At 42.2% G+C, this 12,469-nt stretch overlaps 1 protein-coding gene across 1 annotated transcript in view; it reads left to right on the forward strand.

Moving 5' to 3' along the window:
* The window catches only part of Chchd3 (coiled-coil-helix-coiled-coil-helix domain containing 3), a 263,514-nt gene that overhangs the window by 196,267 nt on the left and 54,778 nt on the right, over positions 1-12,469 (forward strand). The gene's annotated exons all lie outside the window — the stretch shown is intronic.

The following is a 12,469-nucleotide window of genomic DNA, read 5'->3' on the forward strand; positions in this document are numbered from 1 at the left end:
AGTGCTGATTTCACCTTGGGGGATTTGTTCCTACTAGTGTCTAATTGGTAAGGTCTTACAATATGCTTCTCAACAGCAAGTATGTTTTTAACTTGTTCCTACTATATACCTACCTGCTATCCAGGCCTTTGTTGGAACTGACTGGCCATTCAAGTGATGCTTGTGTCTAAGGAGTTGTAGGCCAGGAGAGACTTTTGGGTAGTTGAAGAGAAGTATGAAAAGCAGGGAGCTACACCTTCAGTCCAATCTGTGCACACCCTAAGCTGCTTCCTTCCATCCTTGGCCTGAGCAGACAGTAAGGAGCAGAGCTGTTCTTTGGAAAGTAGTCTCAGGCCACTAGAATCAGCTGTACTGTGGCCACAATGTGATACACAACGTTCTCCTTTATCCCTGTGAAACACTTTGAAAATAAAACTTAGGGACCAGGTTTTGCTCTGACCTTTTGGGTGTGTTCATTTCTTGTGTGCCACAGGTAGGCTTACAGTGCTTACAGGAGAGTAGACCCAGACTTGACAAAGCACTGCAAGGACATGCATGTGCCCCTGTTTCCTTCTGGTCTCATTTTAAAACTGAAAATGTGTTTTTGAAGTCTCGGAGCAGCGTGTGTCTGTGTGTGCATGTTAACGACACTTTTCAAGTGTAACATCTGAAATTACAAAGTGGAGTGTGTCACACACTCTGACATTTGCTTGACAGCCAGCCCTGAGGAACTCTGGGGCATCACTGCTGTGGTTGGTTCCCTTTCTCTTCCTTAGCAGGTGGGTAAACATGCCCTGTGTTCCTGCCACCACCACACCTAGTGTTGTAAGAGAGATTGAAGAGAAACATTGAAATGGTCACATCTGAAATCAGCCTGCTGCTTTGTAGTCACCCAAGCTCTCTGGCAAGTTTGATAAATTGCTGCAGTGAGAGCCATTACAGGTTCCTCTTCTCATCACTCCAGAAGCAGAGCACAAAAAAGCCCTCAGTTCCTCAGCCTTCTCGCCAGGCTTGTGGATGGTTTGCAGTTGTAGCCAAAACCGTGTGAGTGTGAATTTCCGAAAAAGGCCTCACCCTTCCCTTCATATGCCCTTCTTTCTCCTGACAACATAGGCAGAAAAACTGAGTTCTGTAGCCATCTTCAGGCCCTGAAAAAAAACTAAATGCCAAAGGAAACGAGCATGGCTAGAAGTAGAGGAAAAGTCCTAGTCAGCTGATTACATATTTGGACAAGTCCATCAGCCCTGGGTTTCTAGTGCCCAAACTTTGTATTTCATGGGACCTGGCGGATGCAGTCCTTGGCATAATCACTTCGTCTAGTTTACATTAGACCTGTCTCTGTCTTACTGTATTTTGGGTAAGATTAAAAATTAAAGTACAGTTCAAATTTAGTGGTGTCAATGTAGCATTGTTTCAATATTATGTGCCAAGTGTTTTGTTCAGTTTTCTTACCATAATAAGGAACAGGACAATGTGTGTATTTGTTCCTTTTTGTATCCCTGTGGTCAATGCCTAACAAATCAACTTACAGTGAGAAAGGTTTATTTGGCTCACAGTTGAATGGACTTTCATCCCATCGTAGTAAGGTAAACATGGCGGGTCCTCTCAATCCGTAGTGGTGAGAGCATGATGTCAAAGCTCTCCACACTATGACAGGCCAGGAAGCAGTGCGAGCCAACTAAAACCTTCAATCCTACACTAAGCAAACTAAGTATCACATACTTCTACTAGCCAGGTCCCCTTCTAATGTTTCCTCAACTTCCCCAAATAGTGCCACTAGCTAAGGAATAAACCTACAGAATGTGAGCCTGTGGAAAACGTTTCATGCTCAGACCCTGACAGGGTAGCCCTCACAGTACGTGGAACCATGCTGTTCAGTGTGGTGTATTCTTCATGAGAACACAGACAATGGGCATGAATTGGTAACTTTTCTGTATAACCAACTACCTCAAACTAGGGCCTGAAACAACCATTTATTCACCTTTGAATCTCCAGTTCTCCTCCCCTTGGGCTGGTGTCAGCAGGGCTAGGGTGTCCTCTACTGGATAGTATTTATTCCATCATGGCAGAGTTTCAAGGCTCTGGTTTGAACTAAGCATGCTGACATGGCCACATGAGTCACTAGCTAATCCCACTAGCTGTGAGTGAGGACATAGATTCCTACTGGAATCCAAGAGACATGGGTTCAGAAAAGCAGAAAGAATGGTGGCCATTTGACAGTTTAGCAGAGAGGTCTGAAGGAACAGGTTAGGTAAAGCAGCAAGTTGCCTTAACAGGATCTGATCTCAGCTAAGTAAGTGGCTCAGGGGTGAAGAGCACTTGTTCTACAATCAAGAGAACGAAAGTATAGACCAGATTCTAGCCCCCATGTTAGGTATCACAAATACTGCAGTTTCAGGAGATTTGATGCCCTCTGGGCACTTGCGCATACACAGGTATGTATCCCCCCAAATACACGCATGCGGGCACAGGTGCCCTCACGCACGCAACACACACACACACACACACACACACACACACACACACACACACACACACACACACTCTTAAGCAGTTTGTGGATGCTGGACAGATCACAGTTAAGAACCTCTAATATCCTGGCAGAGAACTTGAATTGGGCTCCTAGCACCCATTTCAGGAACCTCACAAATGCTTCTAATTCAGTTCCAGGTTATCCAACATTTACTGATCTCTGCCAACACCTGTACTTATCTGTCCATGCCTACATACAGACATACACTCACATACACAAAGGTAAAAATGAATACTTTTTAAATGGAAATCAAAGAAAAACCAAAACAAAACTAGCTGGTTGGTAGTGGTGCAAGCCTTTAAGTGATGCCACTTGGGAGGCAGAGGCATGCAGATTTCTGAATTCAAGGACAGCTTGGTGTACAGAGTCAGTTCCAGGACAGCCAGGGCTGTCTTAGAGAAACCCTGTCTTGAAAAAACAAAACAGAATATGCTATTTCATCATCTGTTTAAAATTCAGTTAAGGGTTGGAGAGCCAGCTCAGTGGTTAAGAGTATTACCTGCTCTTCTACAGGATCTAAGTTTGTTTCACGGGCATCCTTCATGGCTGTTAGAACTTCTGTTTCAGGGTTTCCAACTCTTGCTTGTAGCCTCTGTGGATAGCAGATATGAATGTGGTGTGCAGATCTACATGGAGGCAAAACACATACACATAAAATAAAAATACTCAAAATTCAGTATAATTCCCTGCTTTTTATTATACTTGAAAAAAAGTGGTACTCTGAAGCATCAGTTTTGGAATCATTTTTCAGCATTGCCAAGTTCTCTTTCCTTAACATTTGGATGTTAGTTCTAAGCTCATGTGCAACTTTGCTTTAAGAAAAGGGGAGCTGCTTAAACTGTTGGTGACTTTTTTGTTAACCTGGCATTCCATGGGATTTTTTGCTTATGAAGAGGCTTCAAAGTAAAAGTGTCCATGAGCCAACTGTGGAACCATGATGGACAACATTTCTTAGAGATTTATAAAAAGATGGGGCCCCACAACATCGATTCCACTTGATCCAACTTGATGTCTTTGAACTAGTATACACCACTCAAGGATTGGTTTGGGATTAAAACTGCTCTAGACAATTCCAAATTAGCTAGCTGAGATGGTACACCTTCTTATAATACTCCGGTCAAAGCTTCAGATAAGAACTTCAGACAGCATCACCTGCCACTCAGAGACTAGCTGTACAAATGTTACAGCTAGTCCTCCTGAGACTTAACCATTGCTTTAGTTTTTTGTTTTGTTTTGTTTTGTTTTTTGTGTTCTCCCTACAGGATCCCATAGAGTCACCATCACCCATGACAACAGGAAGTAATTCTAAGAAAACAGCGCCCTTCCCCTGCAGTTGGCTTACATGGCATTTTGGTTTTTGTTGTTGTTGTTTGTTGTTGTTGTTTTTTCCTAGAAAATGGATAATTACTGCTTAGGGTTGGTTTTAAGTTGTGTAGGGTTGGGAATGGAAGATGATGGTCAGACTTTGGAATCTCTTTCCGAACAGTCTAAAGGGTATGGATGGGATGGGATATAGGTAGATTAACATATCTTCTTATGAACTACTTCAGCAGCTATTACCTATTTACAACTTACATTGTTATAGATTCTTGTATGTTGAAACTTATGTAAAATTGACTTTGTATTCCTGTGTTGGATGATTTGTATATTACATTTGTCATACTGTGTAGGCTCTTTCTGGTTACAATATTCTGCACACAAATATAAAACTATCTTTATCAATTCTACGTATGTATGCTTCTACATATGCTTAAGATATTTTGTATATTGATATGATTTAAGATATTTTTATCATGTTGCACTATCTACCTCTGGTCAAGACATTTCAATTCTACCTCTGTTTTAGAGATTTACCTACACACACACACACACACACACACACACACACACACACACACACACACACGTATATTATATTGTAACTAAATGTATAGTTACAAATTTGAAGTCATTGTCCTTATGCTACACATAGGTTTAAAGATTGTTTAAATTATATTTGGGAAGCTTCAGTCACTGAGCAATTATGTTTCTCTGAATTGCAGATTATAGTTACCCATGCTTCTTATACCTAATGATGTTAGTCGGGTTCTATATGTGCTCAGAGGTGTAGCCAACATAGATACTTGATCTTTAAACACTTCAAAGACCTACAGAATGACATTTAAATGTTTTAATAATTTAGAATTCCACTGACATGAGACACAATTGCTCCTGACAGCACTGAGCTATTCCTGAGAGTACACTGGACACTGATGGCACTCCATTTGGAGTTTGTTCTCTTCTTGGCTACTGGCCTTTTGGGCAAAAAACTGCCTCCACCTTAACCAATGAATTTGGACACGAGGTCCTAACTGGACTAGCAGGAGATAAATTTAATGAGACTGCTGAACCTTGCCAAGTCAGGACAAGACAGTCTTTCAAATTTTTCTGTTTCTGAAATAGTCTGTCAGATACTCTAGGCCTTAGCCAAAGTTGGTTACCTGGGCTTTACTGTGAGACCTTGGGTGACTCTCCAGGTAGCATACTGTTTCTGTCTTCTCTTGAACCTTTAGGAAGTCTCATGCTTGCACTTCGTGCCTCCCTCGAAATGTTATTTTCCTTTTCAGGTCTTTGTTGAGGTTGAAGACTAGACTGTGTACTAGGTACAAGACTTAGACTTTCCAGATTAGGACAGCTATTGGAGTAACCTCTCTTATATACCCTTACCCTGGGACAGGACACGTAGGATGTGTCTATTGCTCAGTGTTGCTCTTGCTGGTTGTAGGTCTTAATTTGTGTGTTTTTACCTTTCCTTCTCCTAAAATATACTTCATATTTGTTATCATTGTGTATAGCTTCTGTATCAGGCTTAAAATCTTCTATAGACAAAAAGGGGAATTGTAGTGGCATCTTGCCTTGCCAGTGAACTTGTAGTAGTGGCCACACCCTTTGGGCGTGGTTTCAGGAGCAGAGGTGACCCATTAAGGTAGAGGAGGAGCTAGCTCGAGCTCTTTTGGATTGTGAACAGCATCGGAAGAGCAGAGACGGCATCTTCTGGAGCAGGGAGGCCTGGGCGGTTATTTACTCTTGTCTGTGGAAGTCCTTCCATAATAAACACCTACCATCATTTATCTTGGGTTTGGCAAACTCATTTAAACCCCTGCCTTCATTGGTGAATTTTTCTTTAACCTAGCATTTCTCATAGACCATTCCATGGGATTTTTTGCTTACGAAGAGGCATCAAAATAAAAGGGTCCGTGAGCCAAATGGAACCATGATGGGCAACATTTCTTGGAAATTTTTAGTGCACAGTAAAGGTAACATCAGGAGTTCTCATATTAAAGCATTTTGGCTGATAAATGAGTTAATTGCATCTTGTTGGTGATGAGCTGAGGTTATTCGGAGAAAGAGGCGAGGAGGGTAGGGGAGAGGAGTGTGTTTTGAGGCAAGGTCTCATCTTGCAGCCCTCACAGGCTTTGAACTCAAGGTCCTCCTGTCTACAGCCTCCTAGGGCTGTCATTACAGGCATGGGTGGCCACAATAAGCTTTCTTTTTACCTGGGCGAGTAGCATAGCCAAACACATTCCCAGCACTACCTAGGCCTCAACATGCTTCCCATTCACCTTATGATCTGGCAGAAGAGTGTCAGTGCCTTGGCTGGGTGGTGCGTCTTTACTAGAAAAGATTTTTGTCCTTTACAGTATTCCTGTTGGGGCTGACTTTGTCTTGGGTTCCTTACAGAGCATTTCCCATACAGAGCATTTCCCGTGGACTGTCTTATTTTCTCTCCAAAGCATCTTACTGGGTAATTGTCATTTCTGTCCCTCTTTTATAGATGAGATGCACCTGTTGAAGTTAAGGATTTGTTCTGTTCTTCAAGGAGCTGTGGTTTAGTGTCTGACCTCAAGGTCCTTCCAAACCACCATGCTGTACTGCTAAAACTTGTTCTGGGGGAAACATTCATGTTTGAAATGGAGCATATTTTTAAAATTATGTGCAATGGAGCCTCTTCCCCACTCAGTTTCCTGCTTGTGTTTTCAGTAATTGGTCCCCAGTGCCTTGGTTGGGAAAATGTTTTAATATAGGAAGTAAAAATGCCTATTGTTTCCAATGATGGCTTGTCCTCTGGGACATGTGACAGAAGCATATCCCAAATATAAAGACTTACATTGTTGTTCTGGAGGTAGTTACCCCTGGAGGGACACGCTTTGCTTGATGCCAGGGTTTTGATTATGCTGAAACATCTCAAAGATAATGACCTTCTACACCAAATTTATGGAGTCTACTTTCTCACAAAAATTCTTGGTGGGAAACATTTTATGCTTTTATCAATAAAAGTTTCTGTCTAGAAGGAAGAAATAAATAAATCAATCAGTTCTTTAATACTTGATTCACATCGTATTTACCTGCCACAAGTCCATGCCACAAGCAGGCAAATCATGTCAAGAATTTTTCTTGAGGCTGATGAGGCAGGAGACTACATGGAGCAAATTTATGTAGAGATGTGTTTTAATTTTAGGCCATCATGGTGCTCATAGCTATGGGCTTCCTTTTCATAGAACAGTTTTCCATTGAAAGACCACCTTGGGAGATCATGAGCATCTCTTACTTTGGTTCTTTCTGTAAAAACTGTTTAATCTTTGCTTTTATTTTTGCTGGCATATATTGCAAGAAGTGATGAGTTTCATTGTGATGTTTTTTTTGGATGTATATAATGTACTTTGATCATAATAAATAAAGTATGCTTCATTCATTTGCATGTGATCCTTGCCATAGGCCATGCTGTTCTTTTCTATATCTTACAGTTATACCAGAAGGAAGCTCTTAGTTCTCTTTTTGAGCCTTACTGGGATTGCTCCCTACAAAATGAACACTTGGTATATCAACAAATTTTGAGAGGATATACACATACCTCCTTTAGAAACAAGGACTATAGATAATTATTTAAATCATATTTTGACATTGTGAAACAATTGAGTAAAAATAGTTCATGTAGCTTTGTTCTGCCGCAGAAGGATTTTTACATTAAAGAGCAACAATGACATTAAAATATGGACAACCTGTAATTACTAAGATGGTATCAACTTGTCTTGAGCCACAAACACCAAGAGCTGATATTGTCAGAATTACTGCACTTCTTGGGGCAAGAACAGGTAGTTGGTGCTACTAGACAGTGTGGGAAGCCAGAACTCTTGGAACAGTCTGGGGTTCAACTAGTCACCTGCAGACAATATCAGTGGAAAAGCTGATTTGGAATTCCTTTATTAAGATGGCTGCTGTATTTAAAGATGGTAAGTGGTGTTTGCCATCATTCTTCAAGAACACTGACCATTTTTCACTGTATCTTGTTCTAGCAACCCAGTAGTTTACAATTTTAGGGAATGTTCAGGATAACTTGTTAAAAATTGAACTTCTTTACTGTGGTGGTTTGAATGAGAATAGCCTCTGTAGGCTCCTGTATTTGAATGCTTGGTTCCTTGTTTGGGAAGGAGGAAGTGTATCACTGAGGGCTGGCTTTGAGGTTTCAAAAGCTCATGACATTTCCTGTGAGTTCACTCCCTCCTCCCTCTCCCTTCTCCCTCTCCCTCCTCCCTCCTCCTCCCTCCAGTTAGATGTAAACTGAACAACTACTCCATCCAGCACCGTGCCTGCCTGCACACTCATGCTCCCCACCATGATGGTCATGGATTCTTCTAACTCTGGAACTCTGAGCACCAAATTCAATCCCTTCTTTGATAAGTTTCCTTAGTCATGGTGTTTGTCATGGGAATGGAAAAGTAATGTAAGATACCCCAACCCCTGAGATTCAGGTGTTGCAGTTCACTGTGCTCCTCCACAAGTTACTCTGAAGCAGCAGGTCCACAGATCTTTTGTTCTAGGGACTCCTAGGATATGGGGAGAAGAGTTAGAGTTCCTTCCTGAAATCGTCTCACTAGCGTTGAGGTAGCCCTGGGAGAACGTCTGAACCGTCCACCCCATTTCCATGTTCTTTTCCTTACAAGATGCAGTCTGCACATGCCCTCAGCAATGGACAGCTCTTTTCAGCTTGGCAGATAGCTTCTGGGAGCAGGAGGGAGATTCCCACAATGCAGTGCGGTCTGAGCACACTGGTTACTAGTCACCGAAGCAATAGGGAGCATTAGGCTTCCTGATAAAGGTCTGTCCCTCTCTAGCTCTTAGCTGGTCTCCTTTCCCTCTTCTTTTTTCCTCCCATTCTATATTTCACAGTAACCCTGTAAAGAATCTGTTTTTTTTTTTTTTTCCTGAGAACAGCTGCCAGCTCTTTGAAGATTAGTCTTTAAAAGTCTTTCTAATCTGTTACATGCTTTGTACTATTGAATTAAAACCTGAAACTTGCCAAACCATTCTGGGCTGTAGTGTGCCACAACACCATTTAACACTCCATGCATCAGCAGAATCCACTAGTCAAGGTTGCAGAGCAGACCTGGCAATGGATGCAGACAGAGAAGGGCAGGTTGATTCCGTGGGACTCTTCCCCTACCACCATGTGCTCAGCCCAGTCGGGAGTAAGCATCAAACAAGCCCTACCATGAGGCAGATTCAAAATATCTACCATTGTCCTTCTGAGTTACCAAGCTTAGAGTAGATAGGAAAAACCAAAGGAACTGTCACAGCTTAGAGGAAACTCAACTGTGACAATGAACTGCCAAATGGAATCCAGGGTTAGCTCCTAGCCCAGAAAAGGAACACACCTGGGGAAATGCCAGTACAGTTTAGAGTTTAGGGACTGGGAAGACAGCTCAGTTGGTGTTGGGTTGTCATGCAAGCATAATTTGGACACTCCCCCAGCCCCCAATGCCCAGTGCTCTGTAATCCCAGTTACTGGGGAGGCTGAGAGAGACTGAATTGGTGAACTCTGGGGTCAGTGACAGACCTGCCTCAGAAAGTATGGTTCAGAGTTACAGAAAACCCTCATTGACCACCTCTGGGGCCTCTACACACACACACACACACACACAGAGAGAGAGAGAGAGAGAGAGAGAGAGAGAGAGAGAGAGAGAGAGAGAGAGAGAGAGAGAGAGAGAGAGGAGAGAGAGACAGACAGAGAGAGAGACAGACAGAGAGAGAGAGAAGAGGACAGAGAGGACAGAGAGAGAGGGAAGAAAAGAGAGGAGAGGAGAGAGGAGGGAGGGAGAGAGAGGGGAGAGAGTCTAGCGTTTATTGAATGCCTGCCATTGCAACCACTCATTACAGGTGGTATGGATGGTAAGGAACCACTTTTGCTCCGAGGTGAAGCTGAGGTTTCGGGAGATGTGAGGCCTACTATTTTCTGCCCTTTATGTGATTATAATTTTGCAGTTTAAAAAAATGGAAAAAAAACACATTTGTTTAGTAAATGTGTATAGTGGCTTCATTTGTAAGAATATATTAAAATTCGACTCAGCCTGTACCCCCTCCTCAAACATACTTTTATGTTCTGATAATTATACCATTTATTGTTAATTAGCCCCTTTGTGGGCAGAAAGAAGCAATGCACTTTTTGTATATATGTGAAATACAAACAAGTCTAGTACGTATTCAGATCTCATTTTAAGGAACAGATCAGGGATGTGAGCCTCATACCTTTATGTTCCCTTTCTTTGTGTCATCCTGCTCTTCTGTCCCCTTCTTGCCAGGAGCACAAAACTGCCAATTGAAGATAATCAGCAGTTTGTGTTTTTCCAAACCACATGAATTACATTCTACCACATAGCTTCAACTTTTCTCCATATATGTATGCATGCTTAGTTCTTTTTCTCTGCTGTATACATTTCCACCCAAACACCCAGGATTCATCCTCTCTCCCATTGAAAATACACCGATGACTCAGGGTTTGGGTTTGAATGAATGGCATGTAATTTTAGATGTCTTTTCTGAGGCCAGAATTGGGTCTTCTGAACTCCAGGAACAGCAGCCACACTTGGACTGTTGCCTTCCATTAGAATTGTTTGTCTTTCATGTTAGATTAAAATTTTCTTGAGGGTCTAATTTCCCTGAGAGAACATTTATTGGGATAATAAGGATCTAGTGTTAATTGAGTAAATTAAGTATTTTTATTAATTAGATACTGTCTACATATCTGGAGTATACTTAAGTACTTAGGTAGTGTTGCCTTCTTGGGACTTTGTATCATTAGAAAGATTTATGCAGTGTAGGGAACTGGTCTCTGAGGTGGAAGTATAGAGCCAAACTAAAGCCTTCAGCTTTAGAGAATTCTCTATTGAGCCTGGAACCACCATAGGCACAGCTGCTCTCTATTTATCACTGTAGAGGTTGTAACTGGAACCACTTTCCCTGCCTTTGGCATCACAGAGGGGAGGGCAGGTCACTGATTTGTACTTCAGCAGAATTCTTACTTTTGTGCTTTATTCTTGCTAGAAGATTTTATTGTTCTTGATCATCTAGGATTTGTGCCCAAAGTGGGATTGTACATGTTAGGAATGGCTCTCCCTCTCTCTCTTTCTCTCTTTCTCTCTTTCTCTCTCTCTCTCTCTCTCTCTCTCTCTCTCTCTCTCTCTCTCTCTCTCTCTCTCTCTGTGTGTGTGTGTGTGTGTTTATTTATTATATATACAACATTCTGCTTCCATGTATATCTGCACACCAGAAGAGGGCATCAGATCTCATAATGGATGGTTGTGAGCCCATGTGGTTGCTGGAAACTGAACTCAGGACCCCTGGAAGAGCAGTTGGTGCCCCCAACCTCTGAGCCATCTCTCCAGCCCCAGATGTTTTTCTTACTCTACAAAAAAAACCTCTTTCACAGTTCTCGCCTATCTTATTTGACTGCTTCAACAGCTTGGTTATATAATTAAGCAATGTCGGTTATCATCCATATTTTACAGGTTACAAGTACTGGAGAGGAAATGGGGAAGGTTGAAAGACCTCCTCAGGGTCACAGGCTAGACCCTAAACCTGAACTTTCAGCCCAGATCTATCTAGCTGTTAAAGCATTAGCTCTTACCATAGAGGAACGTATTAGTCAACATGTAACTGTGTTGCCAGTGTCAGCGCCATATTGCCCACTTGACAGCTAGAGTAGCGTTCTGGAAGTTTCTGACGTTGTTAGTGATAAACTGATAGCTGCTTTTGTTCTTTCTTTGGAAAAAAAAAAAAAAGTCTCCCAGGAAAAGCTTAAGCCAAGCAGTGCAGAAGAGCACAGGGAAGTCTTGTATGTGATGCATATGGTAAGGTGCGGGCAACCTAAAGCTGCAGTATCTGAGAAGACAAATGGCTTTTTGATGGCCTTTGGCCCACTGATGAATTAACACCTCTCCACATATAGAGTGTGGCTGATCACTCAGATTGCACTTTTTAAGTTGCAGAGGCAGTGCACTTAGGATACCGTCTTCATGTCAGAAACGCACTTTTGTGCTTGAAAATGATAAAAAATTACAATCGATCCTTACAACTGTTCTGTTCATCTTTATTGATCAGGTGCAAGAAAGATAAATCGTAGCCCAAATAAGATGATAGTAAATGTTAGCATCGTAGGGACCTGGAGGTTGATAGAGAGTCATTCATCATCTCCAGTGGTGACCTGCCCCTGGCTCTGGCCACCCCGGTCTGTGTCTAATCACGTGCATATTGATTTTTATCTGCATCCCAGAAACCTGGATGTGACTGTCATTGGGCAGCTTGGATTGTTAAATGCAAAGGGGTCATCAGTGTGAGGAGGCTTTCATTTTCATTTTCTTACCAACCAACAATGATTTATTAAAAAATAAACTACCACAAGCCGTGGATGTGAAGCCCGAGAGATTAGGGAGTGAAGGTCCACAATAGAGCCCTGTGTTGTGTTGCATCCTTGTGCATTGCCCAATGTTTTTCATGCTATTTCATTGAGTCTGAGAGCTCATGGGCCATTCAGGCTGACCCCTCCGGTGAGGCTGCTTTCAGATCGGCTAGCAGCTAGCTACAATGGGGAATTCTCAGTCCTGCTGTCTAGAGAAAGGCATTGGTTTGCCACAGTGGCTTGGC

Source organism: Cricetulus griseus (genome assembly GCF_003668045.3).
Source record: "Cricetulus griseus strain 17A/GY chromosome 1 unlocalized genomic scaffold, alternate assembly CriGri-PICRH-1.0 chr1_0, whole genome shotgun sequence".
In the NCBI taxonomy this organism is placed as follows: Eukaryota; Metazoa; Chordata; class Mammalia; order Rodentia; family Cricetidae; genus Cricetulus; species Cricetulus griseus.